This window comes from Triplophysa rosa, unplaced genomic scaffold (genome assembly GCF_024868665.1).
Source record: "Triplophysa rosa unplaced genomic scaffold, Trosa_1v2 scaffold88_ERROPOS1393935, whole genome shotgun sequence".
Taxonomy (NCBI): Eukaryota; Metazoa; Chordata; class Actinopteri; order Cypriniformes; family Nemacheilidae; genus Triplophysa; species Triplophysa rosa.
Window position 1 is genome coordinate 31390 of NW_026634898.1, and position 22680 is coordinate 54069.

Genomic DNA, 22680 nt, shown 5'->3' on the forward strand with positions numbered 1-22680 from the left:
GTTCCTTTGTGATGACACTAGGTGTCTGGAACAGGTGTTAATGCTCAACTGGCTTATGATTCGCTATGTTTCTTGCCAAGTGATACCGTGTGAAACTTAGCTTGGCCTACTTTGAGTCTATGCAGGTAAGAAATTGTCTGATGGAGTTTTTGCGATTTGAAGGATTAATCCGGATAGCTGTCACTTGTGCTGTGATGTTTGGGGCCCCAGCTTGAAGTGTTGCAGTGGGACAGGCTTGTCATTTTCCACAAAACACCTGCTCTGGGCGTGCAGTGCCTCACCATTGTGTTGTCGTTCATGTGGCTTTGTGTGCATGGGATCTGTGGTGAGGAGGCGTTGATTGTTAGAAACGTCACAGATTGGTGGCAGGTCTCTATGGTTACCTTCTGTGTTCTGATGTGAGTGGAACATCGCTGGATGGCTTGTGAAGCACGGAGCAGCTCTTGTCATCTGGGTGCTCAGGCTGTGGTAAGAGCCATGTTCAGCTGGTGCTTGGCTACCCCCCTATCGTTCTGGTCACGTTGTCAGTGTAGACCAGTGTTAAGGCAGTGTTTGGCAAGTCCAGCTTTCAGATGGAACTCCATTCAGCAAGGGTAGATCAGGCATGTGGTGAAGCGCAGGTGCCATTTGGTGTGGCACCGTCTTGAGCGCTCATTTACATGAGTGGGCAGTTCTTTTGAACAGTTCACAAACCTTGTAGGTGGTGTTCTGTGAAGCCCAGGATGCAGCTAGCTTGGGATGTAATGTCATGTGGTTCTGTGAGTGGGGCCACATAGTTGACATTAGTTCTGCATCATTGTCTTTTGTGAAGAGCAGCTCTAGCACTTGCAGTTGATGGCAGGTGCAGGGCCTTGTCCATCTCCTTAGAGTGGTAATCCGTTGTCATGCTCTTCATGAGGGCATTGTTCAAAGTCTTTGGTAAATGTACTCACTTGTACAGTATGCATGCTGCAAAAGATGACGTATTCAGTAAAAAGGGGGTGTGGCTTCCAGAGTGGGCCATGCTCCACGTATTCCATTGAATCTGTGTGGTTGAAGGCTTGGTCACACTGTGTGTTGAGCTGAACAGTGACCCCTTTTGGTGAATGCAGGTGCTACAGTCTCATTTATTCACCAGAGTGCAAAGCTCTGGGCTGTTCTAGTCTAGTAGAAAGTTCTCGCACTTGATAGGGCCCCCCATGGGGCTGTGAGGTTTGCGAGAACCAGTAAGTAGCAGGTTCAGCATTGGTCATTCCATTTCAAGTTCAAAGCATGGGTGTCCTGGGCCATGGCTGACAGGCATGAGTCCAATGAAAACTGTGCGCACTTGACAGACGAGGAAATGTCTGATGCTGGTGTTGTCGTGGAGAGCGTGCGAACAGTGCAAAGCTGATGTCTGAGATATCTGCCCCTAGTTCCTTTATGGTGGCTGCTATCATCATGTCGCTTGTTGATGTGCCTTTGGCAGGTAAGGGCAGGAAACGTTTGGGTCGTCGGCTGGTTTGACCTTGAGACAGTTCTCGCGACCGGCTGAGATGTCATGCCTAACTTTTGTGACCTGGCAATGCATTTCAGACGAGTTGGCTGGCTGGGAAGCGGAAATGAAGTGAGGAGATTTGTTCTTCCTCTACCTCTCATTGTTCTCCTGTCGATGGGGTTTGAATGAAAGTTGCAGCTGGCTTATTTAATGCATAGTGGCAGTAACCAGAAGTTAAGGAACATCTATCTGCAGACACTGTAAATACGGAGAGAGAGCATGGTGGTGTGCTGAACATACTGTATGTTTTGTTTAGAAGGTAGTTGTCTTACTATTTGATGGATGTGTGTACATGTGTATTTAACACATGTCATATTGATATTATTTTGTTTGTTTTAGTGTTATAGCGAGATGGCTGCCTGAGCATCACAAATCAGAATAGTGGATGGTAGAGGTATTATTGCTTTTATTTCTTAAAACATGAGAGTTTATAAAATAAAGTTTTAATGGTTTTCATAATTTTAATGGTTATTGCGAATGTGTTTTATCTTTTAATGTTTTGGGTATGTGATGTTTTTCTTTGATATTTTAAACAAGTCCTTTTATTAATGAATTGTGCTTTCCCTTACAGGGATGCACGATTACCGTTTATTTTTTACTTAATTGTTATGTTTGATTGTTTGGGTTCTGTTTGTATTTCAATTTTTTTCCTTTATTGGATGTTGTATTGGGCCACATCACCCAAGGAAATAATTGAACAGGTCGTAATTATTTCAGTGTGTTTACTGATCTATTTGAATTGCGCTACCCATGATTTAACCGTATTGTGTTCTTTTTGTTATAGATTTCTGTTGTCCCATTGGTGGCTGCAGGGTTGCCTTTTACTGGTGGATGACCGGGTTTGGTCACTTATCTATCTTCTTTTTTTTTTGGTTTACAGTGTGGCTTGCTGTGAGCTTGATTGCAGTGTGAGCACGTTTACCTGTATTTTAGTCGGTCTTCACGATATAGGTTCTCTGTGGCCATCCAGGGGCTGTTTTGTTTTCTTTTCTTTTCTTTTCTTTCTTTTTCATGGGTAGTTGCATCGAGGGCTTGTACATCCGACTAAGATGTTTATACTTTTGTCTTTTCATTATAATTGTTGAATAAATGTTCATTTTATTGAAACTGCACTGCCGCCTTCTGCCTGATTACTTACCCATTTGTGGGACATCCCCTGGTTACATAACTAACTGAGTTGAAATCATTTGCTGACAGCTTGGTCCCCCCAGTTAAAAAATCCCACCTGCACCCCTGCCCCAATGCATTCATCTTTTTGTTAGTGAGCTACTTTCATAACATCCTTAAGACTTATAAAGGCAACCTGGGTGTAGTGGAATTAAGTCAATGTTTTAATTGGTTATTTGTTATCACATATTGGCATTCACCTCTGTCTTAGTTGTTACACTATATGTTAGTTGTTTAGGTATGGAGGGGTGAGCAACAGGATGGCCAACGTTTTCATGACCATACAGCCAAACTAACTTATGACTCGTTTGCTCCTTAAATGAACAAAAAAGAAAGCAACAGTTTTGTATGGATGATTTGCTAGGTGTACAGAATCCACACTGACACTGGGAGAACATGCAAACTCCACACAGTAAAACTCGCTTTCCGTCCCGGACGGGTCTCGAACCAGGGTCAGTGTACAGAAGATCTCCCGTTATTGGTATTGGAAGCTGGTATACTGAGATATCTTTGTGCATTGTTCTGCAATATTTTTCAAGGTTCAGTGAATCCATTAACACCTTTTTTCATTGTGCACTCAAGACACATAACACCTTTTTTCAAATTGAATCACAATAAAAAACAGTGTATTATTACAGACTGTTTTCAGGTGCTGGGGTGTGTGCCTATTATGTACTAGAAAACGAATGATTTCAGCCATACACGTTCAAAATTAATTAGGATACAGTAAATAGGCTACAGCTAGACATAATAATATTATGTATTATTATACATAATAATAGGTAATGGTAATGTTTTTCCTATATTTCTATACCTTTTCTTTTGCCTTTACTGTCTGTACTAATATGCGTTCACTGTAAAGCTGCTTTGCAACCATGCTAAATTATAAAAGTGCATTAGTAATAAATCTAAATTCATTTAATTTTTAGAATAGAATATTCACATAAACTTTTTTATAAATTCCACATAGCCAACACCGGCCTTGGTAACAGACATCACAACTTTTATGTATTTTTGTTTACTGGTTATAAGTAATGGTACAACCTTTAAGGATTTCCAGTCTTTATAAAAGACTCATCACCAATTCATTATCACATAATTATACACATTTCCATGTTTGTACAATAGAATTAATGCATGGAGTCTCACATCTCTGAAACCTTAATCCCTATTCTAAATTCCAATGCCCTAAACTGGAGGTAAGGCCTCTGGGTTAGAGGTTCTGACTGAGTGGCAAGGTAATAAGTTGTGTCTCCAGAGAATGACAGGACACACACTCGGTTTTCTTTGAAGCTTCATAGTATTTCTCTTTTTTGTACAAATCAATGCTATTGTTGTGAATATCAATGCTTTTGGGTAGACAAACAAAAGCACATATGAATGACAATTTTTTTTTACCATCACATTGTAATGTTTTTTTCAGGTTGGAATACTATTCACAGGTCCCTGTCATACAAAGATTATTTTTCTCTTTATCCTGTTTTTCTTTAAACTACTAGTATCTTTGGACAAAGTGGTGAATTCGCCTGAAAGAGATCAACAGAACATAGTTCACATACACATGCCTAAATACGCATGTACATATTCTATGTGCATCATACTATTGTAATTGTATATGGTGCATTTTTAATGTTGTTTTACGTGGCTTGCTCCAGTAACACACGTACAAGCTCTTTTCACTCACTAAGGGTTTATTCAGAAGTCATAAATGACAAACATGACGACAACAGAGACAATGATAATAAACATAAGAACTGAAAATATTGACAAATAATTGCATCTTTGTCTTTTATACGACTCAATCAACAAACTGTTATAGTAATGTAACCGGGCCAAGTATTAGGCCAAGATAACAGACTACGCCACCGGGGTTAATCACCCACGGAAATAGGAATTAGATACTCTTAAAAGGACACATGTTTGACAGCTTGGTGGTGCAAATGAAAACAGAGGCGTGACCTTTAAGTTAATTGTTTTATTTACCTTAAAACGAAGACAAGTAAGATCAGTATGAAAAATATTTAATTTAAAGACACTTCGTTAAAAAGTTGTTCAGAGGAAACTTCATAAAAACATTTAAAACCCGTACAGACCAGGCGTAACTGAATGACACATAAACCCTGGGAGGAACCAGACCTGGGAGAAGAGAAATTGAAGCACAGATCACTAGGTCTCACACCAGCATGTGAGCACACACCACTACAAAATAGATCAGTGCAGTCGATCATTCAATTCACACTACAAGTAATCCATGCAGTGAAGACCACCTCACGCCACCACACAGTGAAGACAGGATGAGACCCAGAAGATTCCCACAGACAGAAGACTTCCCCAGGCTGGTCCCTGCAACGAAATCAAACCAAACGCTCAATAGTTCGCAGAGTAAAAGTTTGTATGAAAATGGTGGTTGGCAGATGTTTAACACTTAACAAAAACTAAAGTACAATAAACAATAATAAACCAAAACTGGCAAAACAGCAGGGCTTAAACGAAACAGCCAGGCTTGAGTATTAAAGATCCCTCAAAACACCTCTCCAAGAGAATATCTGTAGAAATAAACAGAACTAAAATAATCCCCTTTTGCATGGGCATTATACAGATTATTGAACATTTAATACTTCAACATAAAAAACATGCATTAGCACACCCCTTTCGCTATACCATTTAGCATAATTGCACAGTCAGTCGCCAACTACCCTCTGCGTCAATCTAACCCTTCGGCGTGATACTCCTCACCGTTGTAAGGCAACGCAAACCATATGGCTCCAACGTCAATTTCGTTGGCCGCTTGTATGCTCATGGCTTTAAGTCACGCAGTTAGATTCCTTGGCCCTGTCCAACCTTGAGATGACCAGGGCCTGGACAAGGAGTTGTGCCACATGCTCAGTGAGATAGGGTCTAACCTTTCTAATGTTGAATAAGGCATATCGGCATGACCGCGTTGTCTTTGCAATGTGATCATTGAAGGACAGCTGTTCATCAAATATGACTCCGAGGTTCCTGGCTGTTTTGGAAAGAGTTATTGTGGTATTGCCAAGTTGGATGGTGAGATCGTGTTGCACCGTGGGGTGTGCCGGAAACACGAGTAGTTCTGTCTTGGCAGGGTTCAGCTGGAGGTGATGCTCTTTCATCCAAGCTGAGATGTCCTCTAGGCAGGCTGTAATGCGAGCTGCTACAGTGGTATTGTCTGGGCGAAACGAGATGTAGATCTGGGTGTCGTCAGCATAACAGTGATACGAGAAGCCGTGTGCCCGTATGATGGGTCCCAAGGATGTCGTGTAGATGGAAAAAAGCAGCAGTCCAAGCACCGATCCCTGAGGGACCCCAGTGATCATGTGGTGAGCAGTAGACAGTGAGCCCCTCGCTGTTATTTAAGCCTCCCCACGCCAATTGCTAGAACAAGACACAGGTCATTTACGCTTGCCGCACTCACTCACCGCCCGTCTCTTCACTCTCTCTACCACTGCAGACTTCGCTGAACCACGCCCCTTCTGCCACATACCCCCACCGCCCGACTCAGGCCGGGGAGCCATCCGGCCTGCAGCCTCCCCCCCCCCTTGCCGGGAGAGGAAGTCGGCCATAGCCATCTGTGCACCCGGTCTGTGTGATCCGCGCGTTGGTATCTTTCATGCGGTGGAGCCATTGGAGAGGAGCGTGGTCCGAACAGAGGGTGAATTCCCGCCCCAGGAGGTAATATCTGAGGGTGAGGACAGCCCACCTGATAGCCAAACACTCATTTTCAATGGTACTGTACCTAGCTTCCCTCTTCCGAGAGCTTACGGCTCAGGTACAGTACCGGCCGTTCCTCACCCTCCACCACCTGGGACAGGACTGCACCCAGCCCTTTGTCCGACGCGTCGGTCTGCAGAACAAAAGGGAGAGAAAAGTTAGGAGAGTTTAGGAGCGGTCTGCCACACAGAGCAGCCTTCACTTGGGTAAAGGCCTGCTGGCACCGCTCCGTCCACTGGACCGTATCGGGCGCTTCCTTTTTAGTGAGGTCAGTCAGCGGGTTGGTGAGCTCCGAATATTTAGGTACAAACCTTCTATAATATCCCACCAGCCCCAGGAACTGCCTCACCTCCTTTTTGGTCTTAGGCCTCGGGCAGGCTGCAATCGCTGCAGTCTTATTAATTTGGGGACGCACCTGCCCATGACCTAAGTGGAAACCCAGATACCGTACCTCCACCCGCCCAATCGCACACTTCTTCGGATTGGCCGTGAGCCCGGCCTCCCTCAGCGATCTCAGGACCACTCTCAGATGCTCCATATGTCGCTGCCAATCATTACTATGAATGATGATGTCATCCAGATAGGCCGCAGCATATGTTGCATGAGGCCTGAGGACACGGTCCATGAGACGCTGGAAGGTGGCCGGAGCTCCAAACACTCCGAACGGAAGGGTCACGAATTGGTGTAATCCGAACGGCGTGGTGAAGGCTGTTTTTTCTTTGGATACTGGTGATAGGGGGATCTGCCAGTACCCTTTCGTTAAATCCAGTGTCGAATAAAAACGAGCAGAGCCCAGCCGGTCCAACAATTCGTCAACCCGCGGCATTGGGTACGCATCGAATTTCGACACGGCATTGACTTTTCTGTAGTCCACACAGAACCGAATCGAGCCGTCGGTTTTGGGAACCAAAACTATCGGGCTCGCCCAATCGCTGCTGGACTCTTCTATTACCCCCAAATCTAACATGCTCTCTAATTCTGCCTGAACCACCTTTTTTTGTGTTCAGGCAATCGGTAGGGTCTACCGATTGCACCACTACCCCAGGCTCGGTCTCGGTATGGTGCTGTATGAGGTTCGTTCAGCCAGGGAGGGGAGAAAACACGTCGGCAAACTCCGCCTGCCGGCGGGCCAAGTCAGTGAGCTGCGAGGGTGAGGGGTGATCCCCGGCAATAGGGCAATAGATTGAGGTTTGACACTTGCCTCTGGCCTGAGATCCTCCTCTGCGGACACCACCGTTGCCAGCATCACTGCCTCCTCTTCACTCCATTTTTTTAGGAGATTGAGGTGGTATATTTGACGTGCCCCCCCCATCTGTCCGGGCGACCTCATAATCAAGTTCTCTGACTTGCCGTGTGACCTCGAAGGGTCCTTGCCACTTTGCAAGCAATTTGGAGCTAGATGTCGGGAGCAATACCAGCACTTTCTCTCCCGGTGTGAATTTCCTCAGGTTGGATCCCCGGTTATACAAACGGCTCTGTCTGTCCTGGGCCTGTAGCAAATTCTCCAGGGATAGCCGCCCCAGTGTCTGGAGTTTTGCTCTCAGGTCCAGGACATACTGAATTTCGTTCTTACTTTCCGAGGGTCCGTCCTCCCAAGTCTCCTTTATGACGTCTAGAACCCCTCGGGGTTGACGCCCATAAAGGAGCTCGAAGGGGGAAAACCCCATGGAGGCTTGGGGACCTCCCGCACCGCGAATAAGAGGGGCTCCAACCACTTATCCCAATTCTTGGCGTCTTCGTGGACGAACTTACGAATCAAGGTTTTCAAAGTGCGATTAAATCGTTCCACCAGCCCGTCTGTTTGTGGGTGAAAGACGCTGGTGCGAATCGATTTAATGCCCAACAACTCATAAAGTTCGCGTAGCGTACGTGACATGAACGCCGTGCCCTGGTCTGTGAGGATCTCATGGGGATCCCCACCTGGGAGATAATATGAAACAGGGCCTCTGCAACACACTTGGCCGAAATGTTGCGTAGCGGCACTGCTTCGGGGTACCGTGTTGCATAGTCCACCAGGACCAATGCAAAATGACAACCCCGTGCGGATCGCTCTAATGGCCCGATGAGGTCCATGCCAATTCTCTCGAAGGAGACCTGCATTAACGGAAGCGGGCGCAAGGGCGCTTTGGTGTGGCCGGTGGGTTTACCAACTGACATTCACGGCAAGACGTGCACCACCTGCGCACGTTGTCGTGAATGCCCGGCCAAAATAATCGGGCCATGAGGCGACTTAGTGTATTGCCCTGACCTAAATGTCCTGCCATCGGATTACTATGAGCCGCCTGGAAAAGCATTTCCCGGTGGTTCTTTGGAATCAACAACTGGGTTATATCTTCCTTTGTGTGAGTGTCTTGGGTCACTCGATATAACCGATTATTCTTTATAGCGAAATATGGGTAGGAGAGGGGCCGGGTGGGCTGAACCGGCTGTCTGTCGATGGGTGCGACCTGCTCAAATGCATCATATCCTGGGCCTGCTCCAGGGGAAAGTCATCGCGATCCGAGAGGACCAACCTCTCAATTTCGCGTGTCCCCCCTGGAGCCGGCCCTGCCGGATCCGGTTCCGTACTGCCCACCTGCACACAACCTCCCCTCCCTCGCTTCTTTTTACCCCAAGAGACATCCGCACATAGTACCCCCAGTAATTCAGAAAAAGCCGGCGAATTCGTTCCCAGAATTAGCGGATGTCGGAGGTGAGGACTAACCGCCACCTCTACACTATGCTTTCCCCCCCTAAATTTAATGGGCAGCAGCATTAGCGGGTACTTCACCACATCCCCATGCACACACCTCACCTTAACCTCGCGGCTTTTACCCAATGCCACAGGCTGGACCAGAGTTTGGTGGATGGAGGTCTGGTTACAACCTGAATCCACCAACGCCTGGTAGGTACCCCCCCAATACTCACGGGTATCTGGTACAGGCCAGCCGGACCAGGGGCAGCCAGTGGCGCGTCAGGGACCTGGATCAAGGTTCCACTTCCATCATCGGGCACCAGTTTATGAAGTTGTCCGGGTCCCCACAACGCCAACAGGCCGGCCCAGACCTTCCTGCCGCTCTGGCGGCAGGGAGTGGGGCAGCGGCTTGGCGTGGGGAGGGTGAGGCAGCCGGGGAGTGTGTGGAGCCGGCCATCTCCGGTCCCCCTGGTCTTCCGGGCATGGCTCCTTCTCCCTCGATCGGTCCAGCTCCGTAGCCTCCTCGTCCGCGATGGGTAGACGGATCCGTGGAGCTGGCACGGGTCGGGTTGATAGCGAGGAGAGAGAGACGCTGAAGGTAAGAGTTCCCCGATCCCAGGGCACGCGACCAAGTCCAGCGACGTCGGTCGGGGTAGGCACGATGTAAACTGTTCCAGTACCACCTTATTGATGATGGAACCGACGTCGCTTACCTCAGCCAGTAGCCAATTGCGGCAGGAGTCCCGGAGCTGCTGAGCTAGCAGGAAGGGTCGACTGGTTTCTGCCAATCCCAACGACCGGAATCGCTGGCGATGTTGCTCTGGGCTCTGGCCGACCCTCTGCAGGATGGCTTTCTTGAGCTCAGCATACACCAGGAGATTCTCCGGGGGTAGTTGCTGCGCCGCCACTTGGGCTTCACCGGATAGTAGGGGTATCAGCCGTAGGGCCCACTGATCAGTCGGATAACCGCTAGACTCAGCTGTTCGCTCGTAGAGCTCTAGGAAGGCTTCCGGATCATCCTGTGTACCCATCTTTTGTAGCAGCACATGGTTCGGCGTGGTCCACTCGGCGTGGACCCCCGTCTGAATCTCCCGGTGCATCCAGCTCCGGAACATCTCGCGGTCCTCTTGCTGGGCCTCCCGCAGCTGTAAAAGGGTCTGGTGTTGTTCTCGATGGAGGACCGCGAGTGATGTAATCACCTCTGCAAACGGCGAAGTCGGCGGATTCACCCCACTGGCCGCGGCACTCCTGCTTCCTTCCATCCCGGGTTTCGGCACCACTGTAACACGATCAAGACGTAACAGGAAGGAAGAGGCTGGAATCGGGGTAGAGCTGACGACTGATAGACTTTATTTTCTTATAAGTACTTCTAGCGCTGTACGCGCACACTCAAACACTATCACTTTAAATAGACGAAATCTCTTTTTGCTTCGAGCCTCCTTTGTATAATCCACAGGTCCTTCAGCTCGGCGTGGTTTCAGCAGTCCGTCGTAGCTCCGGTCTCACTCGACCTGTTATTTAAGCCTCCCCACGCCAATTGCTAGAACAAGACACAGGTGTTCGTCATTTACGCTTGCAGCACTCACTCACCGCTCGTCTCTTCACTCTCTCTCCCGCTGCAGACTTTGCTGAACCACGCCCCTTCTGCCACATCCGCCTTGGCTAGCCGCAATGCTTCTGACCGAAAGCAGTGCAGTCTCAGTGGAGTGGTTTGTTTTGAAGCCAGACTGCTTGTCATCCAGTATCTTATTCTGGGATAGATAGGAAGACACCTAGTTGAAAGCTGCCCTTTCAAGTTAAATATAACAATATTTAAAATAATAATATACCTAGATTAAATACTTCAATTGAATTATTGAGTTTCTGACAATCATAGCATGTATTTCAGTTAAGTTTAATCAGTGTACATTGCATAGAGAAAAACTTGCAATAATATCATGTATCTTAATACCATATACTCTCTTTAATTCCCCCCTAGTATTTTCGTTATTAAGTTTTTAATTATGATGTATGTAAAGCTGCTTTGCAACAGTGAAAATTGTGAAAAGCTCTATATAAATAAAATAGAATATTTTGCAGGTAAACATGTACTTGAATTCTTAGCTCATTGGTTAGGCCCACTTATACTCATAGTTTAAAAGTATTTGTATAATATCAGAGGTGTAAAGAGTACCTGAAAACCATACTTAAGTAAAAGTACAGATACCTTGCAGTGAAAATTACTCCATTACAAGTTACAAGTCACCAATTCCAAAACGACTTGAGTAAAAGTCTTTGAGTATCTGATTTTAACAGTACTTGAGTATTTTACTCATACTGAATGTAGGCTCAAAGCAGCACTAGTCCTCAACACTTAAGAGACACATCAGTGAAAAACTAGAAACAGACGATTCGTGAGGAGAGCAATCGCATTTATTTTCTTAAATCATAATAAGACTGAACACCTCAAAATTGCAACAAATCATGGCCGACATCATAACCTACTGTACGTCTATTACAAACACCCAAGTCTCATTTAAGCTCAACTGCTCATAAGTAAACCAAACTCCTTCAAAAAGGTCTCTTCAATATAACGGATAAATAAAGTAATGTTAAGTAAAATCAAAAAGTCAAAGCCTTTTTGCACTGGACATGCTGGTTTGGGCCTCATCGCCAGCTGCAGTCATGTCCTCATTTCACATACACTGTTAGCCCTTACCTGCCATTTCTACAGTAATATATTGGCAACACTGTTGCCAGCTAGTTACTGTAGGTGTTTTACAGTAAACTACTGCAATGGCTGTTTGAAGATACATTTATAAAGAATCTATTAACGCACTTAAGTCACACAGTCTTAGATGAACAAGTGTAAATAACAGATGAACACAATAAATCTGTCAAGATTTCACCAGAGGAGAATTAAACACAAACATCAATAACATCTTCACATATTACAGACACCACTTTCACTTTATTTCTGTCATCTGTGTAAGATCTTATTGAGATTTAACTCTAGTTCATAGTGGTTCAATTATGTTTTAAGTCACCATTATGGCGATCAGTGTTTGCTTTGGTTGGACTCTTTGACTTTCTTGTAGCTTTAAAATGTACACTTATACAATAACACTGAAAGGGACTTTACAGGAACCGCAACTTTATGTTTGCTTAGTAACTGAAGATACATCTGAAAGAATTCAATCATTAAATAATAATAATATAGCATTTAAGATTTATTAAGATATGTTTGGTAAAGTGATTACATGTTATAATGGAAAGATCTCTGTCAGAAAATCTTTCTTTGCAATTGAGACACAGTTAGACACTTGACATACAAACCTCATCAATGGTGACAAACAATCATGAATGAGTTTTGTACTATGTACCCAGCATGCATTGCAGCATGAAGCTGTTCAGTTGATTGTCACCATTGTTGAGATTCATATGTGGATTGTTCATTTCTCTGTGTCCGACTCATTCTATAGGTTAATATTTTGTCTATATAGTGTGAGAGCACTTTTGAAAATTGAAATACTATACATTCTTTTTACTGGTTTACATCACTTCATGGCAATAGTCCCACCACATGGTCAAATTTTGAGCAAACATGTTTAGAGCACATTTAGGAAGAGTTAGTTTTAAAAACAAGAGCTTTTGTAGATGTGTGACCTACAGTAACTAGCTGGCAAGAGTGTTGCCAATATATTACTGTAGAAATAGCGGGTAAGGGCTAACCGTGTATAAACCGCCAGCGATTGACATCTACCTGATACTGCACTCATATTCATATAAAGAAGCCATGTTGACAAGTTTTTGTAAGTTAGGGCAAAATCCACAAGATTGTAGTACCTTCAATGCCCTGTAAATGGCAATATTAATTATAAGATAGGTGCCATGCAAAATGTAATGTGTAACTGCATTAGTCATTACAAATGTAGTGGAGTAAAGAGTACATATACTTGTTCAAAAATGTAGTTAAGTAGAGAGTAAAAGTTGCTAATATCTTTAATACTCAGTACAACTACAAAGTAGCCAAAAAGATACTTAAGTAAAGTAACTAAGTACATTTACTCCAATACTTTACACCACTGTATAATATATATGTATAGATAAGTGTCATCTTATTTGATAAATGTGTAAGTCAGGGATCTCCAACCCTGCTCCTGGAGAGCTACGGTCCTGCAGACTTCAGCTCCAACCCGTTTCAGCACACCTGTCTGTAATTATCAAACAACCCTGAACACCTTGATAAGATGGTTCAGGTGTGTTTGATTGGGGTCGGAACTGAAATCTTCTGGAAGCTAGCCCTTCAGGGGTTGGGGACCACTGGTATAAGTTATATGTTAAATATGCAACATTATGGTCATTGTGTATGTCACACATATAAGTGAAGTGAAGTGACCTATTAGTCAGATATGGTGACCCATACCCAAAATGTGACCTCTGCATTTAACCCATCCAGAGAGTAGTGAACACACGCACAGCAAGTGGTGTACACACGTACACCCGGAGCAGTGGGCAGCTATCACTGCAGCGCCCGGGGAGCAAGTAGGGGTCAGGTGCCTTGCTTAGTCATTACCCGCCGCCCTGAGGATCGAACCGGCAACCTTCTGGTCACGAGTCCGACTCTCTAACCATTAGGCCACGACTGCCCACAGAGTGACAATAAAACTGAGCTGACTTGAAAGTGTACACTCTGTACTTTTCATACATAAAGAAATAAAGGTGGCCTCAAAAATCATATTATTCCCCACCAGTTTTCACCCGTTAACCTGAATCAAACACATACACTGAAATATTACAACTTTATTTATTGTGATTAAATTTGAAAAAAGGTTTCACAAATCTTGAGTGTGTCTGATGATAAGGCATTATATTGAATTATATTACTGAATGCACTGAACCTTGAAAAAAATTGCAGAACAATGCACAAAGGTATCTCAGCTTTATAAGTGTTATCAAAGGGGCTCACTAACAAATATTGATCCATAGGGTTTGACATATGAATATTGATATTCATTTACTTTTCTTCTAAACAACCTTGGCTATAGAATTATGTAAGTGTATATGAAAATGTTTAGAGAAAGATGCAAATAAATGTATACTTCATTAGCCTGATATTCTGAATATGGCCATACCTTTCAACGTTTAATAGGTCCAATTAGCAATACTTGATTTTTAATTATGTTGTAATCATTCTATATAGTTGTAGACTACTTATGCTCTCAAAATACAATGTTAAGTATATATTTTAGATCAAATTTTGCAATTTACAAGCCTAGTCTCTTGCTTCATTTTGTTTAAGCAATAACGCCACGCCAGTAGGTGGTGGTAAAGCTCCATAGTCCAATGTGCATGCACAAAACCACGTGTTAACTTGTAATTTACGGGTTAACACGTCGTTGGCCCTGTCCCAAATGGCGCACTTGCGGTCTCGTGGACTTAAATTGCGCGTTCTCACCAAGTCTACGAGTCTGTAGGGTGTCCCATTTGTCTTTTTAGCACTCAGAAGTCTGCTCGCGAGCGCCTCCTTTGTGCCCTCGATGCGTCTTCGGCGAAGCCCGCATTGACACAGACTCCACTGAAGTCCCCTACCCAGGAATCCTTGCGAGCGCCCAATCACAGAACGGATGGGAGGAGTGTCGTGGATGTCAGACATATACGTAAACATGACGGATGCATTTTTAAATATATGTTTTGATAAAATTCTAAATTAATTTATTAATTACTTATTCATATTATTGCTTATTTATTTTCTATTAAGCCAGCTATTCAAGAATAAAAACTTTTAATGCAGTGCATTTTTTTTAATTAAGGTATATAAGCCATGTTTTGTTGTAGATTTATATCTAGTTGTCTCTGGGCTCTGTAAATCTGAACAACACAGCTTCTGTATTATAGAGAAATATTAAATAACAACATATATGCAAATTAAGAACACATTATGCACATTAAGTATAGCGTAAACAAATGAATAAATATACATTCACGACGTCATGACAAATGAATGCATTACAAACATAAGTACCTATTGCATAATGCTCGGGTGGCATATCAACATATGAAATACAAACATATGAAATACAGAACAATAAAAACCGGCAGCTCCAGTCCAAAATAACAACAGCGGGACAACAAGTGGTCGACTTCACGCGGCGCTGCGCAGACTGATCAGCGAATGACAACAAAGTACCACGAGAGTGATTAGAAAGCACCGCTTGCTCTTTCCGGTGTGATGACCTCAAGTATGTCCCAAAATGCACTCCCATGTACCCTTGTGGACTCGTGCCTAGTGCCCTATAGGTCTGCACTTCCTGACGTCACCAAGTGTGGACTCAGAGGAGGTCCACAAGACCAGAGTGCGCCATTTGGGACAGGGCCGTTTTACCACACACACTGTGTTTCTTATTCGTCTTCCCTTTAGGGCTCCCGCATATATGAATACAGAGCACCACCTAGTGGTAAGAACCAACATACATCACATCTCCTTTTTTTTCAAAATAACAGTATTCAAACAGTACATAAAGTTTAACTTCTTTCAAACTTGGTTTAACAACTTACTTCAAATTATTGAATTCCATGTCACTAAACAAAATAACATCAAGAATAAATTTACTGCATATTAAGTCCTATGAACTTTAATAAGAGTAACGCTTTGGTGGCCTAACCACTCTGCCAGAACGTGTCACTTTTACAGTCTCTTCCGCCACAACTTCAGGTTTTGCAGACAACAGCTCAGGTGTTGTTATTGGTGGCATTACTGGATTTGTAGTCACCTCATCTGGAACACAGTCATTGATCAATGGCTGAAATGAATCCTGAAGGTGTGAATTCTGTGAATTTGACTCTTTCGACTTTAGCAAGTGTTTTCGATTTCTTCTGTACAATTCTCCATCCTGTGTTTGTACCAGATATGACCTTGGTTTTTCATGCTTTTTCACCACTACAGCTGCCTTCCAGCGATTTTCTGATCTCAGTCTCACCTTTTCTCCTTCCTTCAGAGCGGGTAAGTCTCTTGTTCCACGATCGTAGTAGAGCTTTTGCTTTAGCTGTCTTTCCTTTAGGCTTGTATACACTCCTTTGTGCAGCTGTGGCAGTAACAATTTACTACCTGTAGGCAATCTGGCTTTCAACCTACGGCCCATGAGCAGCTGTGCAGGAGATAACTTCACTCCACCAAGTGGCATATTCCTGTACTCCAGAAGAGCGATATACAGGTCTCCATAAATTTCTTGTGCTTTCTTGAGCAAATTCTTAATGGTCTGTATAGCTCTTTCGGTTTGGCCATTCGACTGCGGATATCTGGGACTTGAGGTTGAGTGTTTAAATTCCCATTTATCTCTGAAATTTCCAAATTGTGCACTCACAAATTGAGGCGCGTTGTCTGAAAAGACTTCGTCTGGAATTCCATGTCTAGCGAAAATCGACTTCAATGCTGTTATCACATGCTGGCTTGTTGTTTGTTCAAATTTTGCAATTTCAGGAAATTTTGAGAAGTAGTCTACACACAGCAGGTAATCTGCTTGGTTGAAGTGAAAGAGGTCTACTCCTACCTTTGCACACACTATGGCTGGTAAGTCATGACTGATGAGAGGTTCTTTGGTGTTGTTCCGTCTGAACGTATTGCACACAGCACACTTTGACACCAATTCTTCAATTTGTTTTCCCATTCCTGGCCAAAACAGTACATCTCTCGCGCTCTCTTTACACTTCACCACTCCTAAATGAGCTTCATGAATTTTCTCCAGCATTTCTGCTCGTAGGCTTTGTGGCACTACCAGTCTCTTATTTCTGAACACCAGTCCTTCTGAGAAGGTCAATTCTTCCTTAAAGGTCCAGTATTTCCTTATTTCAGGTGGAACACTTCTGATTTGTTTAGGCCATCCCGATTTAACTACTGCCATCACCATCTGCAGTTCTGTATCTTCAACCGTAGCTTCCTTGACAGCTCTCAATTTCTCTTCCGAAAGGGGCAGACATTCTGACAACTGATGTACTTCCCATTCCTTGTCCAGTAGCTGTTCTGTTTCTTCCTCCAAGTAAGCTCTGCTAAGTGTATCTGCTACTTTCAACTCTTTACCAGGTTTGTAAGTGACTTGCAGGTCATACGGCTGAAGCTTCATCAACATCCTCTGTAGACGTGGTGGGGCTTTCTGCAGAGGTTTTTTAAACACTGTCTCCAGTGGTTTGTGGTCGGACTGTACTCTTACTTTCTTCCCATAAAGGTACTGGCTGAATTTCTCACATCCATACACAATGGCTAAGAGTTCTTTTTCAATCTGAGCATACCTTTTCTGGCAGTCAGTCAGCGACCGTGAGCCATATGCTACAGGGTGTCCTTCCTGTAGGATAACAGCTCCCAAACCCTCCGAACTTGCATCAACTGAAAGAGTCACATCCTTGTTGACATCGAAGAATCTGAGTACTGGGGCTCTGCTCAGCTGTGACTTCAGTACTTCAAAACTCTTTTGCTGTGATGTTTCCCAGTGCCACTCCACACCACTTTCCAGAAGTTTCCTCAGCGGTGCGCTATTCTCTGACAGGTTTGGAATCAACTTTGCGAGGTATTGAACCATGCCAAGAAACCTCATTAAAGCTGATTTGTCTTGTGGTTCGGACATCTCCACAATTGCTTTGATCTTGTCTGGGTCTGACTTCAGACCTTCTCCACTCAGTATATGTCCAATGTACTTTATTTCATCCATTCTGATCTTGCACTTTTCCCGATTTAATTTTAAATTCATGCTCCTTACTCTTTCTAGAAGTCGCCTTAGCCTTAGATCATGCTGTTCCATATTTTCTCCCCACACAAGTATATCATCCATGATGTTTATGACCCTTTCCAGGTCTTCAAACCTTTGAGCTATGCACTTCTGGAAAACTTCAGGAACTGAAGATACACCGAAAGGTAACCTTTTGAAACGGTATCTTCTGAAAGGTGTATTCAACGTGCAAAGCTTGGAAGGTTTCCAATTCATCCGGATGCTGCAGTTTGGGCTGTGACAGATCCACAGCCGGCTGCAGAGGTGATAAAAGCGTTAAATCGCTTGCCCATACACGTTTTCATGATCAACACATTCAGTATTTGTTGTCTTCTAAGTCAATATCTTAACATAATAATTCAGAAACTGTTTTTGTGGCGCAACGTTTCCGTAACTTCAGGAATCGAGTTACAGTGGATCTGTCACAGCCCAAACTGCAGCATCCAGATGAATTAGAAACCAAGGTTAATTTTTCCACATGGATGGGTCGTGTTTGGGCTGTACAGTCTCACAAAACGAACATTTCTGAATGATTGTGTGAAGATATTGTGACTAAACAACACTCAAAATACTGAATGTGTTCATGATGAAAACGCGTCTGCACGTGTATGAGAAAGTCTACATGAGACACTCAGCATAGCGAGCTCACCACCTAATAAGGCAGAGAATTTTCTGCCAGATGTTCTAACAATGTAGCTACTAGTTCTATCGTCTACAGACACCTAATAATCTTAAGAAACACTTAAGCCATTTCTGTCTTTGTGCTCTGATTCGTGTGCATGCGATTTATTGCTTTTATCAGCTCTGTCTGCAGCCTCACATCAACGCACACAATGACGCTGTATCGGGGAGGGGCGTGGCCCACGTGGCTCCACATTGAATTTTGCAACACTCGGCGCGCTGTGTAATGAAAATGCAATCCAAAATGTTCAACCCGTGAATGTTAATGCATTTAGGGAAAATAACATTTGAATGATCATTTTGCAACAGTTTTGCTTGGCTATCTTAAACACATATACTCAATCCGGGGAATGCCTTTTCATTTTAATTTAGCAACTTAAAGAGCGTTAAAATATGCATTTCAAAATACATATTAAAAGTAGTGTAGGAACGGACAAATGTCAATTGTGTTATTGAATTTTCATTTTCTTTTTGCACATACAGTATGTTGTTTTAAATGTATATTTAAAGACATAAATACATTGTCATTTTACATACTGCATTGCCATTTTGCAAATTGCATTTCAATTTGATAATTGCTACCAATATGCTGTGGCATCATTTACTTTATTGATTTGCAATCAAGTCTGTTCCTGAGTCTGTTCCTCTTCAATGGCCCCAATGAACAACTCTGTGAGATCCTCTTGACCAATCTCATGTACTTTCTTCGTCGAATACTTTGATTTGTATTTTTGTTTTTGTGTTTTGAACATCCTGCCGAAGTGATTTTTCCTGTGACATACCTTGCAAATTTGTCCAAATGCAGGACACTTCCTTGGCTCGTGGCTGTAACCGCATCTAGTACACTCTTCTTTCTACGACACTGTACTTGAAGCAGCACTCTTCTCAGGTGAAATCTTTGTAAACTTCATTTAACTTACTTTGTTTACTGTAGCTTCAGTTTCTTCGTGGAGCGCTTTAATCTGTTTTTTTTTTGTAATTTCACTCGCTCTGCAGATATCTATGGCTTTTTTCAGATCCAAATCAAGTTCTCTCAAGAGTCTAGCTCTTATTTGATCATTGTTCACACCACACACTATGCGGTCTCAGATCAGTGATTCTGTCAACTGTGCGAATTCACATTCTTTAGCCTTGTTTTTTAAATCAGTCACGTATGCATCTACCAGTTCGTTTGGTTTCCTTGGTTCCCAGTGACTTCTGAACTTTTCTTTCAGTACATCAAAATCATTAGCTTCATCCTCAGTAAAATCCATGGTATTAAATACCTTCAATGCTTCATCCCCGGCAACATGAATAAATGTAGCACATTTTATCTTGCCTGATTTTTCCGATGTTCCACTAGCCACAAGATATAGTTCAAACTTCTGTATCCAGATTCTCCAATTCTCAGCAGTATTTCCTTCGAAGCTTAGGTCATTTGGAGGTTTTAGCTGATCCATATCCCACTTCTGACACCATGTGATATCTTTTAGTTACTCTTTATAGCTGTCTAGGCTTATTAGGTTAAGAGTCTAAAGATATTAATAAAGAGACGACACACACAAGCTGTTTTACCACACACTGTGTTTCTTATTCGTCTTCCCTGTAGGGCTCCCGCATATATAAATACAGAGCACCACCTAGTGGTAAGAACCAACATACATCACAGTCCTTTCATAGTTAACCAGCCAGTTATGTCGCTGTTCGGGAAACGCACTGCCTAGATTTTGGGTGCGTCATCTGGAGGTCATTTGTCCACCGCATACGTCATCAAGGTTTATTATATCAGGTTTTATTTCAGAAAAGCAACCATTATATTTCAAGGTAAGAATGAAACTAGAATGATTATACGTCTTAAGAGAAATAAATGGCGCGTATGGTCAGTGGTCACCCTATCCCAATTGAACCGTGCCCGGGTGCTTTTGCATGCTTTTAGTGGGGTAGCCATTTATCGTTGCATTGCAACCTCGTAAAACTCGCGTTTTTAGCTAAATTATTATTAGTGATTTAAGGGTTTGGGGTGAGGGAAGATGTTGGTTAGCCACATCCTAAAATATGTACGACTTCTTTTGTTATCAGGTTATAAATATATAAATGTACATACACACGCGGTCTGTGTATTGAAAGTCGTGCTGACTGACAGGAAAAAATGGAGGAAATTCGTGCCCATATATACGAATCAATAGATTCCAAAGTTTGTGCCTATGTCATGAGCTGCCTTGAGACTGCGTTGAAGTGAGCGCAGGGGGACAATCGCGCTTGGGCATGGATCAGGGTACCGGGCTAAATGTGAGTACAGGCTTAGGCTGGATGGCTAATGGCAAGCTCACACTATGTGATTTTTGGCTGGATTTTGCTAAACTTTATGACCAACTTTATGGAGATGCAGATTTCATTTTCCAACAGGACTTGGCACCTGCACATAGTGCCAAAGCTACCAGTACCTGGTTTAAGGACCATGGTATCCCTGTTCTTAATTGGCCAGCAAACTCGCCTGACCTTAACCCCATAGAAAATCTATGGGGTATTGTGAAGAGGAAGATGCGATATGCCAGACCCAACAATGCAGAAGAGCTGAAGGCCACTATCAGACCAACCTGGGCTCTCATAACACCTGAGCAGTGCCACAGACTGATCCACTCCATGCCACGCCGCATTGCTGCAGTAATTCAGGCAAAAGGAGCCCCAACTAAGTATCGAGTGCTGTACATGCTCATACTTTTCATCTTCATACTTTTCAGTTGGCCAAGATTTCTAAAAATCCTTTCTTTGTATTGGTCTTAAGTAATATTCTAATTTTCTGACATACTGAATTTGGGATTTTCATTAGTTGTCAGTTATAATCATCAAATTAAAAGAAATAAACATTTGAAATATATCAGTCTGTGTGTAATGAATGAATATAATATACAAGTTTCACTTTTTGAATGGAATTAGTGAAATAAATCAACTTTTTGATGATATTCTAATTATATGACCAGCACTTGTATATGATAAAATGTAAATATATTTTTAAAATATAAAATCAAATGCTATGATTACTGCAGTTAAAACCTTTCTTTGCTTTATATTCGCATGAAATGTATTGTCCACACATTTAATGTACTATACAGTATGTATTTCTTTGTGTCACGTTATTTTCAGCACATACTAGTCCGTGATGCTGAAAACTTAGGAACACTTTCAGTTTCATTGTGTTACTTGGACATTTATCTATTTTGTCCACTAAAGAAGCCTTCTATTAAACAGCTACTAAGAGACAGATACGACAGGCGACATCACATTAAATTATTTTTTACACCGCCAATTTCCTATTTTCTAAAAGCAAGTTTCACATAAAGAGTACTCAAATAATATTATCATACAGTACATGTTAATATGATCAATAATGTATTTTATCCTGTAATGTCTAGATCATTGTGTGTCAGTGCTTTGAGGGATGTAAAGCAAATGGGGAAAAGTACAGAACACTTTAAAAGAGAAGAATGTGACGAAGTAAAACTTTAAAGGGGTCATATGGCGTGAACACGTGTGTTTCTGTGTCTTTGGTGTGTTATAAGTCGCTCATGCATGTATTAGACACGTAAAATTGCAGAAATGAAAGTGTGGGAACAAAAGAGTCATTCTATGTAAAAGCGAATGCTCACCCAGACCTGCCTGAAACGCCTCGTGTAGCCACACCCCCACAAATCTACATCAGTTGGTGGTCTGATTTGACTAAGACCGCCCAAATGTATACGCAAGTGAGGTGGGCGTACCTGTCAGCACAATTGAAGAGGAACCTGATGTTCCAAATATGGTAAGAGGCGTTACATTTCCCTCACACGCTTGCAGTATTCCACCAATCACAGCACACCTCGCTTTTCAGAGCCATGAGCTTTGTCAAAAATCAGCACGTTTCAGAGAGGCGGAGCAAAGAGAAGATACAAACATGCACGGTATGTGGAAAATACAGCGTTTATCAACCTTAAATCCTGTATACACATTACATTACATCTAAAACAAACCATAATATTCCTTTTAGTCGTGTCATATGACCCCTTTAATACAGTCTTCCCTTCTCTGTTCTGTGCTCTGGGATGGCCTGTTGGTGAGAGACAGGTTTTTTTTCAGGTTCACATATACTGACATATTTTTTTCCAGTGGATCAATCTCCAGTCAGTTTTTTATTTACAGTCTTCTTTATTTATAATCGG